Source organism: Ranitomeya imitator, chromosome 6 (assembly GCF_032444005.1).
Source record: "Ranitomeya imitator isolate aRanImi1 chromosome 6, aRanImi1.pri, whole genome shotgun sequence".
Classification (NCBI taxonomy): domain Eukaryota; kingdom Metazoa; phylum Chordata; class Amphibia; order Anura; family Dendrobatidae; genus Ranitomeya; species Ranitomeya imitator.
Window position 1 is genome coordinate 563,111,444 of NC_091287.1, and position 24,374 is coordinate 563,135,817.

The window sequence follows — 24,374 nt, forward strand, 5'->3', positions numbered from 1 at the left end:
CCTCCTCAAGCTTGAATCCCTGGTTTGGTGATGCTTTCCAAGCAGCTGGTCCCGGCTGTACCCAACGATCTTCTAGCTTAGGGAGACTCTTCGCTTTTCCCAGAAGGCACCTGGAATATGCAAATTAGCCTCCTCAAGCTTGAATCCCTGGTTTGGTGATTCTTTCCAAGCAGCTGGTCCCGGCTGTACCCAACGATCTTCTTGCTGAGGGAGACTCTTCGCTTTTCCCAGAAGGCACCTGGAATATGCAAATTAGCCTTCTCAAGCTTGAATCCCTGGTTTGGTGATTCTTTCCAAGCAGCTGGTCCCGGCTGTACCCAACGATCTTCTTGCTGAGGGAGACTCTTCGCTTTTCCCAGAAGGCACCTGGAATATGCAAATTATCCTCAAGCTTGAATCCCTGGTTTAGTGATGCTTTCCAAGCAGCTGGTCCCGGCTGTACCCAACGATCTTCTAGCTTAGGGAGACTCTTCGCTTTTCCCAGAAGGCACCTGGAATATGCAAATTATCCTCCTCAAACTTGAATCCCTGGTTTGGTGATGCTTTCCAAGCAGCTGGTCCCGGCTGTACCCAACGATCTTCTAGCTTAGGGAGACTCTTCGCTTTTCCCAGAAGGCACCTGGAATATGCAAATTAGCCTCCTCAAGCTTGAATCCCTGGTTTGGTGATTCTTTCCAAGCAGCTGGTCCCGGCTGTACCCAACGATCTTCTTGCTGAGGGAGACTCTTCGCTTTTCCCAGAAGGCACCTGGAATATGCAAATTATCCTCCTCAAGCTTGAATCCCTGGTTTGGTGATGCTTTCCAAGCAGCTGGTCCCGGCTGTACCCAACGATCTTCTAGCTTAGGGAGACTCTTTGCTTTTCCCAGAAGGCACCTGGAATATGCAAATTAGCCTCCTCAAGCTTGAATCCCTGGTTTGGTGATTCTTTCCAAGCAGCTGGTCCCGGCTGTACCCAACGATCTTCTAGCTTAGGGAGACTCTTCGCTTTTCCCAGAAGGCACCTGGAATATGCAAATTATCCTCCTCAAGCTTGAATCCCTGGTTTGGTGATGCTTTCCAAGCAGCTGGTCCCGGCTGTACCCAACGATCTTCTAGCTTAGGGAGACTCTTCGCTTTTCCCAGAAGGCACCTGGAATATGCAAATTAGCCTCCTCAAGCTTGAATCCCTGGTTTGGTGATGCTTTCCAAGCAGCTGGTCCCGGCTGTACCCAACGATCTTCTAGCTTAGGGAGACTCTTCGCTTTTCCCAGAAGGCACCTGGAATATGCAAATTAGCCTCCTCAAGCTTGAATCCCTGGTTTGGTGATTATTTCCAAGCAGCTGGTCCCGGCTGTACCCAACGATCTTCTTGCTGAGGGAGACTCTTCGCTTTTCCCAGAAGGCACCTGGAATATGCAAATTATCCTCCTCAAGCTTGAATCCCTGGTTTGGTGATGCTTTCCAAGCAGCTGGTCCCGGCTGTACCCAACGATCTTCTAGCTTAGGGAGACTCTTCGCTTTTCCCAGAAGGCACCTGGAATATGCAAATTATCCTCCTCAAGCTTGAATCCCTGGTTTGGTGATGCTTTCCAAGCAGCTGGTCCCGGCTGTACCCAACGATCTTCTAGCTTAGGGAGACGCTTCGCTTTTCCCAGAAGGCACCTGGAATATGCAAATTAGCCTCCTCAAGCTTGAATCCCTGGTTTGGTGATTCTTTCCAAGCAGCTGGTCCCGGCTGTACCCAACGATCTTCTTGCTGAGGGAGACTCTTCGCTTTTCCCAGAAGGCACCTGGAATATGCAAATTATCCTCCTCAAGCTTGAATCCCTGGTTTGGTGATGCTTTCCAAGCAGCTGGTCCCGGCTGTACCCAACGATCTTCTAGCTTAGGGAGACTCTTCGCTTTTCCCAGAAGGCACCTGGAATATGCAAATTATCCTCCTCAAGCTTGAATCCCTGGTTTGGTGATGCTTTCCAAGCAGCTGGTCCCGGCTGTACCCAACGATCTTCTAGCTTAGGGAGACTATTCGCTTTTCCCAGAAGGCACCTGGAATATGCAAATTAGCCTCCTCAAGCTTGAATCCCTGGTTTGGTGATGCTTTCCAAGCAGCTGGTCCCGGCTGTACCCAACGATCTTCTAGCTTAGGGAGACTCTTCGCTTTTCCCAGAAGGCACCTGGAATATGCAAATTATCCTCCTCAAGCTTGAATCCCTGGTTTGGTGATGCTTTCCAAGCAGCTGGTCCCGGCTGTACCCAACGATCTTCTAGCTTAGGGAGACTCTTCGCTTTTCCCAGAAGGCACCTGGAATATGCAAATTAGCCTCCTCAAGCTTGAATCCCTGGTTTGGTGATTCTTTCCAAGCAGCTGGTCCCGGCTGTACCCAACGATCTTCTTGCTGAGGGAGACTCTTCGCTTTTCCCAGAAGGCACCTGGAATATGCAAATTAGCCTTCTCAAGCTTGAATCCCTGGTTTGGTGATTCTTTCCAAGCAGCTGGTCCCAGCTGTACCCAACGATCTTCTTGCTGAGGGAGACTCTTCGCTTTTCCCAGAAGGCACCTGGAATATGCAAATTATCCTCAAGCTTGAATCCCTGGTTTAGTGATGCTTTCCAAGCAGCTGGTCCCGGCTGTACCCAACGATCTTCTAGCTTAGGGAGACTCTTCGCTTTTCCCAGAAGGCACCTGGAATATGCAAATTATCCTCCTCAAACTTGAATCCCTGGTTTGGTGATGCTTTCCAAGCAGCTGGTCCCGGCTGTACCCAACGATCTTCTAGCTTAGGGAGACTCTTCGCTTTTCCCAGAAGGCACCTGGAATATGCAAATTAGCCTCCTCAAGCTTGAATCCCTGGTTTGGTGATTCTTTCCAAGCAGCTGGTCCCGGCTGTACCCAACGATCTTCTTGCTGAGGGAGACTCTTCGCTTTTCCCAGAAGGCACCTGGAATATGCAAATTATCCTCCTCAAGCTTGAATCCCTGGTTTGGTGATGCTTTCCAAGCAGCTGGTCCCGGCTGTACCCAACGATCTTCTAGCTTAGGGAGACTCTTTGCTTTTCCCAGAAGGCACCTGGAATATGCAAATTAGCCTCCTCAAGCTTGAATCCCTGGTTTGGTGATTCTTTCCAAGCAGCTGGTCCCGGCTGTACCCAACGATCTTCTAGCTTAGGGAGACTCTTCGCTTTTCCCAGAAGGCACCTGGAATATGCAAATTATCCTCCTCAAGCTTGAATCCCTGGTTTGGTGATGCTTTCCAAGCAGCTGGTCCCGGCTGTACCCAACGATCTTCTAGCTTAGGGAGACTCTTCGCTTTTCCCAGAAGGCACCTGGAATATGCAAATTAGCCTCCTCAAGCTTGAATCCCTGGTTTGGTGATGCTTTCCAAGCAGCTGGTCCCGGCTGTACCCAACGATCTTCTAGCTTAGGGAGACTCTTCGCTTTTCCCAGAAGGCACCTGGAATATGCAAATTAGCCTCCTCAAGCTTGAATCCCTGGTTTGGTGATTATTTCCAAGCAGCTGGTCCCGGCTGTACCCAACGATCTTCTTGCTGAGGGAGACTCTTCGCTTTTCCCAGAAGGCACCTGGAATATGCAAATTATCCTCCTCAAGCTTGAATCCCTGGTTTGGTGATGCTTTCCAAGCAGCTGGTCCCGGCTGTACCCAACGATCTTCTAGCTTAGGGAGACTCTTCGCTTTTCCCAGAAGGCACCTGGAATATGCAAATTATCCTCCTCAAGCTTGAATCCCTGGTTTGGTGATGCTTTCCAAGCAGCTGGTCCCGGCTGTACCCAACGATCTTCTAGCTTAGGGAGACGCTTCGCTTTTCCCAGAAGGCACCTGGAATATGCAAATTAGCCTCCTCAAGCTTGAATCCCTGGTTTGGTGATTCTTTCCAAGCAGCTGGTCCCGGCTGTACCCAACGATCTTCTTGCTGAGGGAGACTCTTCGCTTTTCCCAGAAGGCACCTGGAATATGCAAATTATCCTCCTCAAGCTTGAATCCCTGGTTTGGTGATGCTTTCCAAGCAGCTGGTCCCGGCTGTACCCAACGATCTTCTAGCTTAGGGAGACTCTTCGCTTTTCCCAGAAGGCACCTGGAATATGCAAATTATCCTCCTCAAGCTTGAATCCCTGGTTTGGTGATGCTTTCCAAGCAGCTGGTCCCGGCTGTACCCAACGATCTTCTAGCTTAGGGAGACTATTCGCTTTTCCCAGAAGGCACCTGGAATATGCAAATTAGCCTCCTCAAGCTTGAATCCCTGGTTTGGTGATGCTTTCCAAGCAGCTGGTCCCGGCTGTACCCAACGATCTTCTAGCTTAGGGAGACTCTTCGCTTTTCCCAGAAGGCACCTGGAATATGCAAATTAGCCTCCTCAAGCTTGAATCCCTGGTTTGGTGATGCTTTCCAAGCAGCTGGTCCCGGCTGTACCCAACGATCTTCTAGCTTAGGGAGACTCTTCGCTTTTCCCAGAAGGCACCTGGAATATGCAAATTAGCCTCCTCAAGCTTGAATCCCTGGTTTGGTGATTATTTCCAAGCAGCTGGTCCCGGCTGTACCCAACGATCTTCTTGCTGAGGGAGACTCTTCGCTTTTCCCAGAAGGCACCTGGAATATGCAAATTATCCTCCTCAAGCTTGAATCCCTGGTTTGGTGATGCTTTCCAAGCAGCTGGTCCCGGCTGTACCCAACGATCTTCTAGCTTAGGGAGACTCTTCGCTTTTCCCAGAAGGCACCTGGAATATGCAAATTATCCTCCTCAAGCTTGAATCCCTGGTTTGGTGATGCTTTCCAAGCAGCTGGTCCCGGCTGTACCCAACGATCTTCTAGCTTAGGGAGACTCTTCGCTTTTCCCAGAAGGCACCTGGAATATGCAAATTAGCCTCCTCAAGCTTGAATCCCTGGTTTGGTGATTCTTTCCAAGCAGCTGGTCCCGGCTGTACCCAACGATCTTCTTGCTGAGGGAGACTCTTCGCTTTTCCCAGAAGGCACCTGGAATATGCAAATTATCCTCCTCAAGCTTGAATCCCTGGTTTGGTGATGCTTTCCAAGCAGCTGGTCCCGGCTGTACCCAACGATCTTCTAGCTTAGGGAGACTCTTCGCTTTTCCCAGAAGGCACCTGGAATATGCAAATTATCCTCCTCAAGCTTGAATCCCTGGTTTGGTGATGCTTTCCAAGCAGCTGGTCCCGGCTGTACCCAACGATCTTCTAGCTTAGGGAGACTATTCGCTTTTCCCAGAAGGCACCTGGAATATGCAAATTAGCCTCCTCAAGCTTGAATCCCTGGTTTGGTGATGCTTTCCAAGCAGCTGGTCCCGGCTGTACCCAACGATCTTCTAGCTTAGGGAGACTCTTCGCTTTTCCCAGAAGGCACCTGGAATATGCAAATTAGCCTCCTCAAGCTTGAATCCCTGGTTTGGTGATTATTTCCAAGCAGCTGGTCCCGGCTGTACCCAACGATCTTCTTGCTGAGGGAGACTCTTCGCTTTTCCCAGAAGGCACCTGGAATATGCAAATTATCCTCCTCAAGCTTGAATCCCTGGTTTGGTGATGCTTTCCAAGCAGCTGGTCCCGGCTGTACCCAACGATCTTCTAGCTTAGGGAGACTCTTCGCTTTTCCCAGAAGGCACCTGGAATATGCAAATTATCCTCCTCAAGCTTGAATCCCTGGTTTGGTGATGCTTTCCAAGCAGCTGGTCCCGGCTGTACCCAACGATCTTCTAGCTTAGGGAGACTCTTCGCTTTTCTCAGAAGGCACCTGGAATATGCAAATTAGCCTCCTCAAGCTTGAATCCCTGGTTTGGTGATTCTTTCCAAGCAGCTGGTCCCGGCTGTACCCAACGATCTTCTATCTTAGGGAGACTCTTCGCTTTTCCCAGAAGGCACCTGGAATATGCAAATTAGCCTCCTCAAGCTTGAATCCCTGGTTTGGTGATTCTTTCCAAGCAGCTGGTCCCGGCTGTACCCAACGATCTTCTTGCTGAGGGAGACTCTTCGCTTTTCCCAGAAGGCACCTGGAATATGCAAATTAGCCTCCTCAAGCTTGAATCCCTGGTTTGGTGATTATTTCCAAGCAGCTGGTCCCGGCTGTACCCAACGATCTTCTTGCTGAGGGAGACTCTTCGCTTTTCCCAGAAGGCACCTGGAATATGCAAATTATCCTCCTCAAGCTTGAATCCCTGGTTTGGTGATGCTTTCCAAGCAGCTGGTCCCGGCTGTACCCAACGATCTTCTAGCTTAGGGAGACTCTTCGCTTTTCCCAGAAGGCACCTGGAATATGCAAATTATCCTCCTCAAGCTTGAATCCCTGGTTTGGTGATGCTTTCCAAGCAGCTGGTCCCGGCTGTACCCAACGATCTTCTAGCTTAGGGAGACTCTTCGCTTTTCCCAGAAGGCACCTGGAATATGCAAATTAGCCTCCTCAAGCTTGAATCCCTGGTTTGGTGATTCTTTCCAAGCAGCTGGTCCCGGCTGTACCCAACGATCTTCTTGCTGAGGGAGACTCTTCGCTTTTCCCAGAAGGCACCTGGAATATGCAAATTATCCTCCTCAAGCTTGAATCCCTGGTTTGGTGATGCTTTCCAAGCAGCTGGTCCCGGCTGTACCCAACGATCTTCTAGCTTAGGGAGACTCTTCGCTTTTCCCAGAAGGCACCTGGAATATGCAAATTATCCTCCTCAAGCTTGAATCCCTGGTTTGGTGATGCTTTCCAAGCAGCTGGTCCCGGCTGTACCCAACGATCTTCTAGCTTAGGGAGACTATTCGCTTTTCCCAGAAGGCACCTGGAATATGCAAATTATCCTCCTCAAGCTTGAATCCCTGGTTTGGTGATGCTTTCCAAGCAGCTGGTCCCGGCTGTACCCAACGATCTTCTAGCTTAGGGAGACTCTTCGCTTTTCCCAGAAGGCACCTGGAATATGCAAATTAGCCTCCTCAAGCTTGAATCCCTGGTTTGGTGATTATTTCCAAGCAGCTGGTCCCGGCTGTACCCAACGATCTTCTTGCTGAGGGAGACTCTTCGCTTTTCCCAGAAGGCACCTGGAATATGCAAATTATCCTCCTCAAGCTTGAATCCCTGGTTTGGTGATGCTTTCCAAGCAGCTGGTCCCGGCTGTACCCAACGATCTTCTAGCTTAGGGAGACTCTTCGCTTTTCCCAGAAGGCACCTGGAATATGCAAATTATCCTCCTCAAGCTTGAATCCCTGGTTTGGTGATGCTTTCCAAGCAGCTGGTCCCGGCTGTACCCAACGATCTTCTAGCTTAGGGAGACTCTTCGCTTTTCTCAGAAGGCACCTGGAATATGCAAATTAGCCTCCTCAAGCTTGAATCCCTGGTTTGGTGATTCTTTCCAAGCAGCTGGTCCCGGCTGTACCCAACGATCTTCTATCTTAGGGAGACTCTTCGCTTTTCCCAGAAGGCACCTGGAATATGCAAATTAGCCTCCTCAAGCTTGAATCCCTGGTTTGGTGATTCTTTCCAAGCAGCTGGTCCCGGCTGTACCCAACGATCTTCTTGCTGAGGGAAACTCTTCGCTTTTCCCAGAAGGCACCTGGAATATGCAAATTATCCTCCTCAAGCTTGAATCCCTGGTTTGGTGATGCTTTCCAAGCAGCTGGTCCCGGCTGTACCCAACGATCTTCTAGCTTAGAGAGACTCTTCGCTTTTCCCAGAAGGCACCTGGAATATGCAAATTATCCTCCTCAAGCTTGAATCCCTGGTTTGGTGATGCTTTCCAAGCAGCTGGACCCGGCTGTACCCAACGATCTTCTAGCTTAGGGAGACTCTTCGCTTTTCCCAGAAGGCACCTGGAATATGCAAATTAGCCTCCTCAAGCTTGAATCCCTGGTTTGGTGATTCTTTCCAAGCAGCTGGTCCCGGCTGTACCCAACGATCTTCTTGCTGAGGGAGACTCTTCGCTTTTCCCAGAAGGCACCTGGAATATGCAAATTATCCTCCTCAAGCTTGAATCCCTGGTTTGGTGATGCATTCCAAGCAGCTGGTCCCGGCTGTACCCAACGATCTTCTAGCTTAGGGAGACTCTTCGCTTTTCCCAGAAGGCACCTGGAATATGCAAATTATCCTCCTCAAGCTTGAATCCCTAGTTTGGTGATGCTTTCCAAGCAGCTGGTCCCGGCTGTACCCAACGATCTTCTAGCTTAGGGAGACTCTTCGCTTTTCCCAGAAGGCACCTGGAATATGCAAATTATCCTCCTCAAGCTTGAATCCCTGGTTTGGTGATGCTTTCCAAGCAGCTGGTCCCGGCTGTACCCAACGATCTTCTAGCTTAGGGAGACTCTTCGCTTTTCCCAGAAGGCACCTGGAATATGCAAATTATCCTCCTCAAGCTTGAATCCCTGGTTTGGTGATGCTTTCCAAGCAGCTGGTCCCGGCTGTACCCAACGATCTTCTAGCTTAGGGAGACTCTTCGCTTTTCCCAGAAGGCACCTGGAATATGCAAATTAGCCTCCTCAAGCTTGAATCCCTGGTTTGGTGATTCTTTCCAAGCAGCTGGTCCCGGCTGTACCCAACAATCTTCTTGCTGAGGGAGACTCTTCGCTTTTCCCAGAAGGCACCTGGAATATGCAAATTTTCCTCCTCAAGCTTGAATCCCTGGTTTGGTGATGCTTTCCAAGCAGCTGGTCCCGGCTGTACCCAACGATCTTCTAGCTTAGGGAGACTCTTCGCTTTTCCCAGAAGGCACCTGGAATATGCAAATTATCCTCCTCAAGGTTGAATCCCTGGTTTGGTGATGCTTTCCAAGCAGCTGGTCCCGGCTGTACCCAACGATCTTCTAGCTTAGGGAGACTCTTCGCTTTTCCCAGAAGGCACCTGGAATATGCAAATTATCCTCCTCAAGCTTGAATCCCTGGTTTGGTGATGCTTTCCAAGCAGCTGGTCCCGGCTGTACCCAACGATCTTCTAGCTTAGGGAGACTCTTCGCTTTTCCCAGAAGGCACCTGGAATATGCAAATTAGCCTCCTCAAGCTTGAATTCCTGGTTTGGTGATTCTTTCCAAGCAGCTGGTCCCGGCTGTACCCAACGATCTTCTTGCTGAGGGAGACTCTTCGCTTTTCCCAGAAGGCACCTGGAATATGCAAATTATCCTCCTCAAGCTTGAATCCCTGGTTTGGTGATGCTTTCCAAGCAGCTGGTCCCGGCTGTACCCAACGATCTTCTAGCTTAGGGAGACTCTTCGCTTTTCCCAGAAGGCACCTGGAATATGCAAATTATCCTCCTCAAGCTTGAATCCCTGGTTTGGTGATGCTTTCCAAGCAGCTGGTCCTGGCTGTACCCAACGATCTTCTAGCTTAGGGAGACTCTTCGCTTTTCCCAGAAGGCACCTGGAATATGCAAATTATCCTCCTCAAGCTTGAATCCCTGGTTTGGTGATGCTTTCCAAGCAGCTGGTCCCGGCTGTACCCAACGATCTTCTAGCTTAGGGAGACTCTTCGCTTTTCCCAGAAGGCACCTGGAATATGCAAATTAGCCTCCTCAAGCTTGAATCCCTGGTTTGGTGATTCTTTCCAAGCAGCTGGTCCCGGCTGTACCCAACGATCTTCTTGCTGAGGGAGACTCTTCGCTTTTCCCAGAAGGCACCTGGAATATGCAAATTAGCCTCCTCAAGCTTGAATCCCTGGTTTGGTGATGCTTTCCAAGCAGCTGGTCCCGGCTGTACCCAACGATCTTCTAGCTTAGGGAGACTCTTCGCTTTTCCCAGAAGGCACCTGGAATATGCAAATTATCCTCCTCAAGCTTGAATCCCTGGTTTGGTGATGCTTTCCAAGCAGCTGGTCCCGGCTGTACCCAACGATCTTCTAGCTTAGGGAGACTCTTCGCTTTTCCCAGAAGGCACCTGGAATATGCAAATTAGCCTCCTCAAGCTTGAATCCCTGGTTTGGTGATGCTTTCCAAGCAGCTGCTCCCGGCTGTACCCAACGATCTTCTAGCTTAGGGAGACTCTTCGCTTTTCCCAGAAGGCACCTGGAATATGCAAATTAGCCTCCTCAAGCTTGAATCCCTGGTTTGGTGATGCTTTCCAAGCAGCTGGTCCCGGCTGTACCCAACGATCTTCTTGCTGAGGGAGACTCTTCGCTTTTCCCAGAAGGCACCTGGAATATGCAAATTAGCCTCCTCAAGCTTGAATCCCTGGTTTGGTGATTATTTCCAAGCAGCTGGTCCCGGCTGTACCCAACGATCTTCTTGCTGAGGGAGACTCTTCGCTTTTCCCAGAAGGCACCTGGAATATGCAAATTATCCTCCTCAAGCTTGAATCCCTGGTTTGGTGATGCTTTCCAAGCAGCTGGTCCCGGCTGTACCCAACGATCTTCTAGCTTAGGGAGACTCTTCGCTTTTCCCAGAAGGCACCTGGAATATGCAAATTATCCTCCTCAAGCTTGAATCCCTGGTTTGGTGATGCTTTCCAAGCAGCTGGTCCCGGCTGTACCCAACGATCTTCTAGCTTAGGGAGACTCTTCGCTTTTCTCAGAAGGCACCTGGAATATGCAAATTAGCCTCCTCAAGCTTGAATCCCTGGTTTGGTGATTCTTTCCAAGCAGCTGGTCCCGGCTGTACCCAACAATCTTCTTGCTGAGGGAGACTCTTCGCTTTTCCCAGAAGGCACCTGGAATATGCAAATTATCCTCCTCAAGCTTGAATCCCTGGTTTGGTGATGCTTTCCAAGCAGCTGGTCCCGGCTGTACCCAACGATCTTCTAGCTTAGGGAGACTCTTCGCTTTTCCCAGAAGGCACCTGGAATACGCAAATTATCCTCCTCAAGCTTGAATCCCTGGTTTGGTGATGCTTTCCAAGCAGCTGGTCCCGGCTGTACCCAACGATCTTCTAGCTTAGGGAGACTCTTCGCTTTTCCCAGAAGGCACCTGGAATATGCAAATTATCCTCCTCAAACTTGAATCCCTGGTTTGGTGATGCTTTCCAAGCAGCTGGTCCCGGCTGTACCCAACGATCTTCTAGCTTAGGGAGACTCTTCGCTTTTCCCAGAAGGCACCTGGAATATGCAAATTAGCCTCCTCAAGCTTGAATCCCTGGTTTGGTGATTCTTTCCAAGCAGCTGGTCCCGGCTGTACCCAACGATCTTCTTGCTGAGGGAGACTCTTCGCTTTTCCCAGAAGGCACCTGGAATATGCAAATTATCCTCCTCAAGCTTGAATCCCTGGTTTGGTGATGCTTTCCAAGCAGCTGGTCCCGGCTGTACCCAACGATCTTCTAGCTTAGGGAGACTCTTCGCTTTTCCCAGAAGGCACCTGGAATATGCAAATTATCCTCCTCAAGCTTGAATCCCTGGTTTGGTGATGCTTTCCAAGCAGCTGGTCCCGGCTGTACCCAACGATCTTCTAGCTTAGGGAGACTCTTCGCTTTTCCCAGAAGGCACCTGGAATATGCAAATTAGCCTCCTCAAGCTTGAATCCCTGGTTTGGTGATTCTTTCCAAGCAGCTGGTCCCGGCTGTACCCAACGATCTTCTTGCTGAGGGAGACTCTTCGCTTTTCCCAGAAGGCACCTGGAATATGCAAATTATCCTCCTCAAGCTTGAATCCCTGGTTTGGTGATGCTTTCCAAGCAGCTGGTCCCGGCTGTACCCAACGATCTTCTAGCTTAGGGAGACTCTTCGCTTTTCCCAGAAGGCACCTGGAATATGCAAATTATGCTCCTCAAGCTTGAATCCCTGGTTTGGTGATGCTTTCCAAGCAGCTGGTCCCGGCTGTACCCAACGTTCTTCTAGCTTAGGGAGACTCTTCGCTTTTCCCAGAAGGCACCTGGAATATGCAAATTATCCTCCTCAAGCTTGAATCCCTGGTTTGGTGATGCTTTCCAAGCAGCTGGTCCCGGCTGTACCCAACGATCTTCTTGCTGAGGGAGACTCTTCGCTTTTCCCAGAAGGCACCTGGAATATGCAAATTATCCTCCTCAAGCTTGAATCCCTGGTTTGGTGATGCTTTCCAAGCAGCTGGTCCCGGCTGTACCCAACGATCTTCTAGCTTAGGGAGACTCTTCGCTTTTCCCAGAAGGCACCTGGAATATGCAAATTAGCCTCCTCAAGCTTGAATCCCTGGTTTGGTCATTCTTTCCAAGCAGCTGGTCCCGGCTGTACCCAACGATCTTCTTGCTGAGGGAGACTCTTCGCTTTTCCCAGAAGGCACCTGGAATATGCAAATTATCCTCCTCAAGCTTGAATCCCTGGTTTGGTGATGCTTTCCAAGCAGCTGGTCCCGGCTGTACCCAACGATCTTCTAGCTTAGGGAGACTCTTCGCTTTTCCCAGAAGGCACCTGGAATATGCAAATTATCCTCCTCAAGCTTGAATCCCTGGTTTGGTGATGCTTTCCAAGCAGCTGGTCCCGGCTGTACCCAACGATCTTCTAGCTTAGGGAGACTCTTCGCTTTTCCCAGAAGGCACCTGGAATATGCAAATTAGCCTCCTCAAGCTTGAATCCCTGGTTTGGTGATTCTTTCCAAGCAGATGGTCCCGGCTGTACCCAACGATCTTCTTGCTGAGGGAGACTCTTCGCTTTTCCCAGAAGGCACCTGGAATATGCAAATTATCCTCCTCAAGCTTGAATCCCTGGTTTGGTGATGCTTTCCAAGCAGCTGGTCCCGGTTGTGCCCAACGATCTTCTAGCTTAGGGAGACTCTTCGCTTTTCCCAGAAGGCACCTGGAATATGCAAATTATCCTCCACAAGCTTGAATCCCTGGTTTGGTGATGATTTCCAAGCAGCTGGTCCCGGCTGTACCCAACGATCTTCTAGCTTAGGGAGACTCTTCGCTTTTCCCAGAAGGCACCTGGAATATGCAAATTATCCTCCTCAAGCTTGAATCCCTGGTTTGGTGATTCTTTCCAAGCAGCTGGTCCCGGCTGTACCCAACGATCTTCTAGCTTAGGGAGACTCTTCGCTTTTCCCAGAAGGCACCTGGAATATGCAAATTATCCTCCTCAAACTTGAATCCCTGGTTTGGTGATGCTTTCCAAGCAGCTGGTCCCGGCTGTACCCAACGATCTTCTAGCTTAGGGAGACTCTTCGCTTTTCCCAGAAGGCACCTGGAATATGCAAATTATCCTCCTCAAGCTTGAATCCCTGGTTTGGTGATGCTTTCCAAGCAGCTGGTCCCGGCTGTACCCAACGATCTTCTAGCTTAGGGAGACTCTTCGCTTTTCCCAGAAGGCACCTGGAATATGCAAATTATCCTCCTCAAGCTTGAATCCCTGGTTTGGTGATGCTTTCCAAGCAGCTGGTCCCGGCTGTACCCAACGATCTTCTAGCTTAGGGAGACTCTTCGCTTTTCCCAGAAGGCACCTGGAATATGCAAATTATCCTCCTCAAGCTTGAATCCCTGGTTTGGTGATGCTTTCCAAGCAGCTGGTCCCGGCTGTACCCAACGATCTTCTAGCTTAGGGAGACTCTTCGCTTTTCCCAGAAGGCACCTGGAATATGCAAATTATCCTCCTCAAGCTTGAATCCCTGGTTTGGTGATGCTTTCCAAGCAGCTGGTCCCGGCTGTACCCAACGATCTTCTAGCTTAGGGAGACTCTTCGCTTTTCCCAGAAGGCACCTGGAATATGCAAATTATCCTCCTCAAGCTTGAATCCCTGGTTTGGTGATGCTTTCCAAGCAGCTGGTCCCGGCTGTACCCAACGATCTTCTAGCTTAGGGAGACTCTTCGCTTTTCCCAGAAGGCACCTGGAATATGCAAATTATCCTCCTCAAGCTTGAATCCCTGGTTTGGTGATGCTTTCCAAGCAGCTGGTCCCGGCTGTACCCAACGATCTTCTAGCTTAGGGAGACTCTTCGCTTTTCCCAGAAGGCACCTGGAATATGCAAATTAGCCTCCTCAAGCTTGAATCCCTGGTTTGGTGATGCTTTCCAAGCAGCTGGTCCCGGCTGTACCCAACGATCTTCTTGCTGAGGGAGACTCTTCGCTTTTCCCAGAAGGCACCTGGAATATGCAAATTATCCTCCTCAAGCTTGAATCCCTGGTTTGGTGATGCTTTCCAAGCAGCTGGTCCCGGCTGTACCCAACGATCTTCTAGCTTAGGGAGACTCTTCGCTTTTCCCAGAAGGCACCTGGAATATGCAAATTATCCTCCTCAAGCTTGAATCCCTGGTTTGGTGATGCTTTCCAAGCAGCTGGTCCCGGCTGTACCCAACGATCTTCTAGCTTAGGGAGACTCTTCGCTTTTCCCAGAAGGCACCTGGAATATGCAAATTATACTCCTCAAGCTTGAATCCCTGGTTTGGTGATGCTTTCCAAGCAGCTGGTCCCGGCTGTACCCAACGATCTTCTAGCTTAGGGAGACTCTTCGCTTTTCCCAGAAGGCACCTGGAATATGCAAATTATCCTCCTCAAGCTTGAATCCCTGGTTTGGTGATGCTTTCCAAGCAGCTGGTCCCGGCTGTACCCAACGATCTTCTAGCTTAGGGAGACTCTTCGCTTTTCCCAGAAGGCACCTGGAATATGCAAATTAGCCTCCTCAAGCTTGAATCCCTGGTTTGGTGATTCTTTCCAAGCAGCTGGTACCGGCTGTACCCAACGATCTTCTTGCTGAGGGAGACTCTTCGCTTTTCCCAGAAGGCACCTGGAATATGCAAATTAGCCTCCTCAAGCTTGAATCCCTGGTTTGGTGATGCTTTCCAAGCAGCTGGTCCCGGCTGTACCCAACGATCTTCTAGCTTAGGGAGACTCTTCGCTTTTCCCAGAAGGCACCTGGAATATGCAAATTATCCTCCTCAAGCTTGAATCCCTGGTTTGGTGATGCTTTCCAAGCAGCTGGTCCCGGCTGTACCCAACGATCTTCTAGCTTAGGGAGACTCTTCGCTTTTCCCAGAAGGCACCTGGAATATGCAAATTAGCCTCCTCAAGCTTGAATCCCTGGTTTGGTGATGCTTTCCAAGCAGCTGCTCCCGGCTGTACCCAACGATCTTCTAGCTTAGGGAGACTCTTCGCTTTTCCCAGAAGGCACCTGGAATATGCAAATTAGCCTCCTCAAGCTTGAATCCCTGGTTTGGTGATGCTTTCCAAGCAGCTGGTCCCGGCTGTACCCAACGATCTTCTTGCTGAGGGAGACTCTTCGCTTTTCCCAGAAGGCACCTGGAATATGCAAATTAGCCTCCTCAAGCTTGAATCCCTGGTTTGGTGATTATTTCCAAGCAGCTGGTCCCGGCTGTACCCAACGATCTTCTTGCTGAGGGAGACTCTTCGCTTTTCCCAGAAGGCACCTGGAATATGCAAATTATCCTCCTCAAGCTTGAATCCCTGGTTTGGTGATGCTTTCCAAGCAGCTGGTCCCGGCTGTACCCAACGATCTTCTAGCTTAGGGAGACTCTTCGCTTTTCCCAGAAGGCACCTGGAATATGCAAATTATCCTCCTCAAGCTTGAATCCCTGGTTTGGTGATGCTTTCCAAGCAGCTGGTCCCGGCTGTACCCAACGATCTTCTAGCTTAGGGAGACTCTTCGCTTTTCTCAGAAGGCACCTGGAATATGCAAATTAGCCTCCTCAAGCTTGAATCCCTGGTTTGGTGATTCTTTCCAAGCAGCTGGTCCCGGCTGTACCCAACAATCTTCTTGCTGAGGGAGACTCTTCGCTTTTCCCAGAAGGCACCTGGAATATGCAAATTATCCTCCTCAAGCTTGAATCCCTGGTTTGGTGATGCTTTCCAAGCAGCTGGTCCCGGCTGTACCCAACGATCTTCTAGCTTAGGGAGACTCTTCGCTTTTCCCAGAAGGCACCTGGAATACGCAAATTATCCTCCTCAAGCTTGAATCCCTGGTTTGGTGATGCTTTCCAAGCAGCTGGTCCCGGCTGTACCCAACGATCTTCTAGCTTAGGGAGACTCTTCGCTTTTCCCAGAAGGCACCTGGAATATGCAAATTATCCTCCTCAAACTTGAATCCCTGGTTTGGTGATGCTTTCCAAGCAGCTGGTCCCGGCTGTACCCAACGATCTTCTAGCTTAGGGAGACTCTTCGCTTTTCCCAGAAGGCACCTGGAATATGCAAATTAGCCTCCTCAAGCTTGAATCCCTGGTTTGGTGATTCTTTCCAAGCAGCTGGTCCCGGCTGTACCCAACGATCTTCTTGCTGAGGGAGACTCTTCGCTTTTCCCAGAAGGCACCTGGATTATGCAAATTATCCTCCTCAAGCTTGAATCCCTGGTTTGGTGATGCTTTCCAAGCAGCTGGTCCCGGCTGTACCCAACGATCTTCTAGCTTAGGGAGACTCTTCGCTTTTCCCAGAAGGCACCTGGAATATGCAAATTATCCTCCTCAAGCTTGAATCCCTGGTTTGGTGATGCTTTCCAAGCAGCTGGTCCCGGCTGTACCCAACGATCTTCTAGCTTAGGGAGACTCTTCGCTTTTCCCAGAAGGCACCTGGAATATGCAAATTAGCCTCCTCAAGCTTGAATCCCTGGTTTGGTGATTCTTTCCAAGCAGCTGGTCCCGGCTGTACCCAACGATCTTCTTGCTGAGGGAGACTCTTCGCTTTTCCCAGAAGGCACCTGGAATATGCAAATTATCCTCCTCAAGCTTGAATCCCTGGTTTGGTGATGCTTTCCAAGCAGCTGGTCCCGGCTGTACCCAACGATCTTCTAGCTTAGGGAGACTCTTCGCTTTTCCCAGAAGGCACCTGGAATATGCAAATTATGCTCCTCAAGCTTGAATCCCTGGTTTGGTGATGCTTTCCAAGCAGCTGGTCCCGGCTGTACCCAACGTTCTTCTAGCTTAGGGAGACTCTTCGCTTTTCCCAGAAGGCACCTGGAATATGCAAATTATCCTCCTCAAGCTTGAATCCCTGGTTTGGTGATGCTTTCCAAGCAGCTGGTCCCGGCTGTACCCAACGATCTTCTTGCTGAGGGAGACTCTTCGCTTTTCCCAGAAGGCACCTGGAATATGCAAATTATCCTCCTCAAGCTTGAATCCCTGGTTTGGTGATGCTTTCCAAGCAGCTGGTCCCGGCTGTACCCAACGATCTTCTAGCTTAGGGAGACTCTTCGCTTTTCCCAGAAGGCACCTGGAATATGCAAATTAGCCTCCTCAAGCTTGAATCCCTGGTTTGGTCATTCTTTCCAAGCAGCTGGTCCCGGCTGTACCCAACGATCTTCTTGCTGAGGGAGACTCTTCGCTTTTCCCAGAAGGCACCTGGAATATGCAAATTATCCTCCTCAAGCTTGAATCCCTGGTTTGGTGATGCTTTCCAAGCAGCTGGTCCCGGCTGTACCCAACGATCTTCTAGCTTAGGGAGACTCTTCGCTTTTCCCAGAAGGCACCTGGAATATGCAAATTATCCTCCTCAAGCTTGAATCCCTGGTTTGGTGATGCTTTCCAAGCAGCTGGTCCCGGCTGTACCCAACGATCTTCTAGCTTAGGGAGACTCTTCGCTTTTCCCAGAAGGCACCTGGAATATGCAAATTAGCCTCCTCAAGCTTGAATCCCTGGTTTGGTGATTCTTTCCAAGCAGATGGTCCCGGCTGTACCCAACGATCTTCTTGCTGAGGGAGACTCTTCGCTTTTCCCAGAAGGCACCTGGAATATGCAAATTATCCTCCTCAAGCTTGAATCCCTGGTTTGGTGATGCTTTCCAAGCAGCTGGTCCCGGTTGTGCCCAACGATCTTCTAGCTTAGGGAGACTCTTCGCTTTTCCCAGAAGGCACCTGGAATATGCAAATTATCCTCCACAAGCTTGAATCCCTGGTTTGGTGATGATTTCCAAGCAGCTGGTCCCGGCTGTACCCAACGATCTTCTAGCTTAGGGAGACTCTTCGCTTTTCCCAGAAGGCACCTGGAATATGCAAATTATCCTCCTCAAGCTTGAATCCCTGGTTTGGTGATTCTTTCCAAGCAGCTGGTCCCGGCTGTACCCAACGATCTTCTAGCTTAGGGAGACTCTTCGCTTTTCCCAGAAGGCACCTGGAATATGCAAATTATCCTCCTCAAACTTGAATCCCTGGTTTGGTGATGCTTTCCAAGCAGCTGGTCCCGGCTGTACCCAACGATCTTCTAGCTTAGGGAGACTCTTCGCTTTTCCCAGAAGGCACCTGGAATATGCAAATTAGCCTCCTCAAGCTTGAATCCCTGGTTTGGTGATGCTTTCCAAGCAGCTGGTCCCGGCTGTACCCAACGATCTTCTAGCTTAGGGAGACTCTTCGCTTTTCCCAGAAGGCACCTGGAATATGCAAATTATCCTCCTCAAGCTTGAATCCCTGGTTTGGTGATGCTTTCCAAGCAGCTGGTCCCGGCTGTACCCAACGATCTTCTAGCTTAGGGAGACTCTTCGCTTTTCCCAGAAGGCACCTGGAATATGCAAATTATCCTCCTCAAGCTTGAATCCCTGGTTTGGTGATGCTTTCCAAGCAGCTGGTCCCGGCTGTACCCAACGATCTTCTAGCTTAGGGAGACTCTTCGCTTTTCCCAGAAGGCACCTGGAATATGCAAATTATCCTCCTCAAGCTTGAATCCCTGGTTTGGTGATGCTTTCCAAGCAGCTGGTCCCGGCTGTACCCAACGATCTTCTAGCTTAGGGAGACTCTTCGCTTTTCCCAGAAGGCACCTGGAATATGCAAATTATCCTCCTCAAGCTTGAATCCCTGGTTTGGTGATGCTTTCCAAGCAGCTGGTCCCGGCTGTACCCAACGATCTTCTAGCTTAGGGAGACTCTTCGCTTTTCCCAGAAGGCACCTGGAATATGCAAATTATCCTCCTCAAGCTTGAATCCCTGGTTTGGTGATGCTTTCCAAGCAGCTGGTCCCGGCTGTACCCAACGATCTTCTAGCTTAGGGAGACTCTTCGCTTTTCCCAGAAGGCACCTGGAATATGCAAATTAGCCTCCTCAAGCTTGAATCCCTGGTTTGGTGATGCTTTCCAAGCAGCTGGTCCCGGCTGTACCCAACGATCTTCTTGCTGAGGGAGACTCTTCGCTTTTCCCAGAAGGCACCTGGAATATGCAAATTATCCTCCTCAAGCTTGAATCCCTGGTTTGGTGATGCTTTCCAAGCAGCTGGTCCCGGCTGTACCCAACGATCTTCTAGCTTAGGGAGACTCTTCGCTTTTCCCAGAAGGCACCTGGAATATGCAAATTATCCTCCTCAAGCTTGAATCCCTGGTTTGGTGATGCTTTCCAAGCAGCTGGTCCCGGCTGTACCCAACGATCTTCTAGCTTAGGGAGACTCTTCGCTTTTCCCAGAAGGCACCTGGAATATGCAAATTAGCCTCCTCAAGCTTGAATCCCTGGTTTGGTGATTCTTTCCAAGCAGCTGGTCCCGGCTGTACCCAACGATCTTCTTGCTGAGGGAGACTCTTCGCTTTTCCCAGAAGGCACCTGGAATATGCAAATTATCCTCCTCAAGCTTGAATCCCTGGTTTGGTGATGCTTTCCAAGCAGCTGGTCCCGGCTGTACCCAACGATCTTCTAGCTTAGGGAGACTCTTCGCTTTTCCCAGAAGGCACCTGGAATATGCAAATTATCCTCCTCAAGGTTGAATCCCTGGTTTGGTGATGCTTTCCAAGCAGCTGGTCCCGGCTGTACCCAACGATCTTCTAGCTTAGGGAGACTCTTCGCTTTTCCCAGAAGGCACCTGGAATATGCAAATTATCCTCCTCAAGCTTGAATCCCTGGTTTGGTGATGCTTTCCAAGCAGCTGGTCCCGGCTGTACCCAACGATCTTCTAGCTTAGGGAGACTCTTCGCTTTTCCCAGAAGGCACCTGGAATATGCAAATTAGCCTCCTCAAGCTTGAATCCCTGGTTTGGTGATTCTTTCCAAGCAGCTGGTCCCGGCTGTACCCAACGATCTTCTTGCTGAGGGAGACTCTTCGCTTTTCCCAGAAGGCACCTGGAATATGCAAATTATCCTCCTCAAGCTTGAATCCCTGGTTTGGTGATGCTTTCCAAGCAGCTGGTCCCGGCTGTACCCAAAGATCTTCTAGCTTAGGGAGACTCTTCGCTTTTCCCAGAAGGCACCTGGAATATGCAAATTATCCTCCTCAAGGTTGAATCCCTGGTTTGGTGATGCTTTCCAAGCAGCTGGTCCCGGCTGTACCCAACGATCTTCTAGCTTAGGGAGACTCTTTGCTTTTCCCAGAAGGCACCTGAAATATGCAAATTATCCTCCTCAAGCTTGAATCCCTGGTTTGGTGATGCTTTCCAAGCAGCTGGTCCCGGCTGTACCCAACGATCTTCTAGCTTAGGGAGACTCTCCGCTTTTCCTAGAAGGCACCTGGAATATGCAAATTATCCTCCTCAAGCTTGAATCCCTGGTTTGGTGATGCTTTCCAAGCAGCTGGTCCCGGCTGTACCCAACGATCTTCTAGCTTAGGGAGACTCTTCGCTTTTCCCAGAAGGCACCTAGAATATGCAAATTATCCTCCTCAAGCTTGAATCCCTGGTTTGGTGATGCTTTCCAAGCAGCTGGTCCCGGCTGTACCCAACGATCTTCTAGCTTAGGGAGACTCTTCGCTTTTCCTAGAAGGCACCTGGAATATGCAAATTAGCCTCCTCAAGCTTGAATCCCTGGTTTGGTGATGCTTTCCAAGCAGCTGGTCCCGGCTGTACCCAACGATCTTCTAGCTTAGGGAGACTCTTCGCTTTTCCCAGAAGGCACCTGGAATATGCAAATTATCCTCATCAAGCTTGAATCCCTGGTTTGGTGATGCTTTCCAAGCAGCTGGTCCCGGCTGTACCCAACGATCTTCTAGCTTAGGGAGACTCTTCGCTTTTCCCAGAAGGCACCTGGAATATGCAAATTAGCCTCCTCAAGCTTGAATCCCTGGTTTGGTGATTCTTTCCAAGCAGCTGATCCCGGCTGTACCCAACGATCTTCTAGCTTAGGGAGACTCTTCGCTTTTCCCAGAAGGCACCTGGAATATGCAAATTAGCCTCCTCAAGCTTGAATCCCTGGTTTGGTGATTCTTTCCAAGCAGATGGTCCCGGCTGTACCCAACGATCTTCTTGCTGAGGGAGACTCTTCGCTTTTCCCAGAAGGCACCTGGAATATGCAAATTATCCTCCTCAAGCTTGAATCCCTGGTTTGGTGATGCTTTCCAAGCAGCTGGTCCCGGTTGTACCCAACGATCTTCTAGCTTAGGGAGACTCTACGCTTTTCCCAGAAGGCACCTGGAATATGCAAATTATCCTCCTCAAGGTTGAATCCCTGGTTTGGTGATGCTTTCCAAGCAGCTGGTCCCGGCTGTACCCAACGATCTTCTAGCTTAGGGAGACTCTTCGCTTTTCCCAGAAGGCACCTGGAATATGCAAATTATCCTCCTCAAGCTTGAATCCCTGGTTTGGTGATTCTTTCCAAGCAGCTGGTCCCGGCTGTACCCAACGATCTTCTAGCTTAGGGAGACTCTTCGCTTTTCCCAGAAGGCACCTGGAATATGCAAATTATCCTCCTCAAACTTGAATCCCTGGTTTGGTGATGCTTTCCAAGCAGCTGGTCCCGGCTGTACCCAACGATCTTCTAGCTTAGGGAGACTCTTCGCTTTTCCCAGAAGGCACCTGGAATATGCAAATTATCCTCCTCAAGCTTGAATCCCTGGTTTGGTGATGCTTTCCAAGCAGCTGGTCCCGGCTGTACCCAACGATCTTCTAGCTTAGGGAGACTCTTCGCTTTTCCCAGAAGGCACCTGGAATATGCAAATTATCCTCCTCAAGCTTGAATCCCTGGTTTGGTGATGCTTTCCAAGCAGCTGGTCCCGGCTGTACCCAACGATCTTCTAGCTTAGGGAGACTCTTCGCTTTTCCCAGAAGGCCCCTGGAATATGCAAATTATCCTCCTCAAGCTTGAATCCCTGGTTTGGTGATGCTTTCCAAGCAGCTGGTCCCGGCTGTACCCAACGATCTTCTAGCTTAGGGAGACTCTTTGCTTTTCCCAGAAGGCACCTGGAATATGCAAATTATCCTCCTCAAGCTTGAATCCCTGGTTTGGTGATGCTTTCCAAGCAGCTGGTCCCGGCTGTACCCAACGATCTTCTAGCTTAGGGAGACTCTTCGCTTTTCCCAGAAGGCACCTGGAATATGCAAATTAGCCTCCTCAAGCTTGAATCCCTGGTTTGGTGATTCTTTCCAAGCAGCTGGTCCCGGCTGTACCCAACGATCTTCTAGCTTAGGGAGACTCTTTGCTTTTCCCAGAAGGCACCTGAAATATGCAAATTATCCTCCTCAAGCTTGAATCCCTGGTTTGGTGATGCTTTCCAAGCAGCTGGTCCCGGCTGTACCCAACGATCTTCTAGCTTAGGGAGACTCTCCGCTTTTCCTAGAAGGCACCTGGAATATGCAAATTATCCTCCTCAAGCTTGAATCCCTGGTTTGGTGATGCTTTCCAAGCAGCTGGTCCCGGCTGTACCCAACGATCTTCTAGCTTAGGGAGACTCTTCGCTTTTCCCAGAAGGCACCTAGAATATGCAAATTATCCTCCTCAAGCTTGAATCCCTGGTTTGGTGATGCTTTCCAAGCAGCTGGTCCCGGCTGTACCCAACGATCTTCTAGCTTAGGGAGACTCTTCGCTTTTCCTAGAAGGCACCTGGAATATGCAAATTAGCCTCCTCAAGCTTGAATCCCTGGTTTGGTGATGCTTTCCAAGCAGCTGGTCCCGGCTGTACCCAACGATCTTCTAGCTTAGGGAGACTCTTCGCTTTTCCCAGAAGGCACCTGGAATATGCAAATTATCCTCATCAAGCTTGAATCCCTGGTTTGGTGATGCTTTCCAAGCAGCTGGTCCCGGCTGTACCCAACGATCTTCTAGCTTAGGGAGACTCTTCGCTTTTCCCAGAAGGCACCTGGAATATGCAAATTAGCCTCCTCAAGCTTGAATCCCTGGTTTGGTGATTCTTTCCAAGCAGCTGATCCCGGCTGTACCCAACGATCTTCTAGCTTAGGGAGACTCTTCGCTTTTCCCAGAAGGCACCTGGAATATGCAAATTAGCCTCCTCAAGCTTGAATCCCTGGTTTGGTGATTCTTTCCAAGCAGATGGTCCCGGCTGTACCCAACGATCTTCTTGCTGAGGGAGACTCTTCGCTTTTCCCAGAAGGCACCTGGAATATGCAAATTATCCTCCTCAAGCTTGAATCCCTGGTTTGGTGATGCTTTCCAAGCAGCTGGTCCCGGTTGTACCCAACGATCTTCTAGCTTAGGGAGACTCTACGCTTTTCCCAGAAGGCACCTGGAATATGCAAATTATCCTCCTCAAGGTTGAATCCCTGGTTTGGTGATGCTTTCCAAGCAGCTGGTCCCGGCTGTACCCAACGATCTTCTAGCTTAGGGAGACTCTTCGCTTTTCCCAGAAGGCACCTAGAATATGCAAATTATCCTCCTCAAGCTTGAATCCCTGGTTTGGTGATGCTTTCCAAGCAGCTGGTCCCGGCTGTACCCAACGATCTTCTAGCTTAGGGAGACTCTTCGCTTTTCCTAGAAGGCACCTGGAATATGCAAATTAGCCTCCTCAAGCTTGAATCCCTGGTTTGGTGATGCTTTCCAAGCAGCTGGTCCCGGCTGTACCCAACGATCTTCTAGCTTAGGGAGACTCTTCGCTTTTCCCAGAAGGCACCTGGAATATGCAAATTATCCTCATCAAGCTTGAATCCCTGGTTTGGTGATGCTTTCCAAGCAGCTGGTCCCGGCTGTACCCAACGATCTTCTAGCTTAGGGAGACTCTTCGCTTTTCCCAGAAGGCACCTGGAATATGCAAATTAGCCTCCTCAAGCTTGAATCCCTGGTTTGGTGATTCTTTCCAAGCAGCTGATCCCGGCTGTACCCAACGATCTTCTAGCTTAGGGAGACTCTTCGCTTTTCCCAGAAGGCACCTGGAATATGCAAATTAGCCTCCTCAAGCTTGAATCCCTGGTTTGGTGATTCTTTCCAAGCAGATGGTCCCGGCTGTACCCAACGATCTTCTTGCTGAGGGAGACTCTTCGCTTTTCCCAGAAGGCACCTGGAATATGCAAATTATCCTCCTCAAGCTTGAATCCCTGGTTTGGTGATGCTTTCCAAGCAGCTGGTCCCGGTTGTACCCAACGATCTTCTAGCTTAGGGAGACTCTACGCTTTTCCCAGAAGGCACCTGGAATATGCAAATTATCCTCCTCAAGGTTGAATCCCTGGTTTGGTGATGCTTTCCAAGCAGCTGGTCCCGGCTGTACCCAACGATCTTCTAGCTTAGGGAGACTCTTCGCTTTTCCCAGAAGGCACCTGGAATATGCAAATTATCCTCCTCAAGCTTGAATCCCTGGTTTGGTGATTCTTTCCAAGCAGCTGGTCCCGGCTGTACCCAACGATCTTCTAGCTTAGGGAGACTCTTCGCTTTTCCCAGAAGGCACCTGGAATATGCAAATTATCCTCCTCAAACTTGAATCCCTGGTTTGGTGATGCTTTCCAAGCAGCTGGTCCCGGCTGTA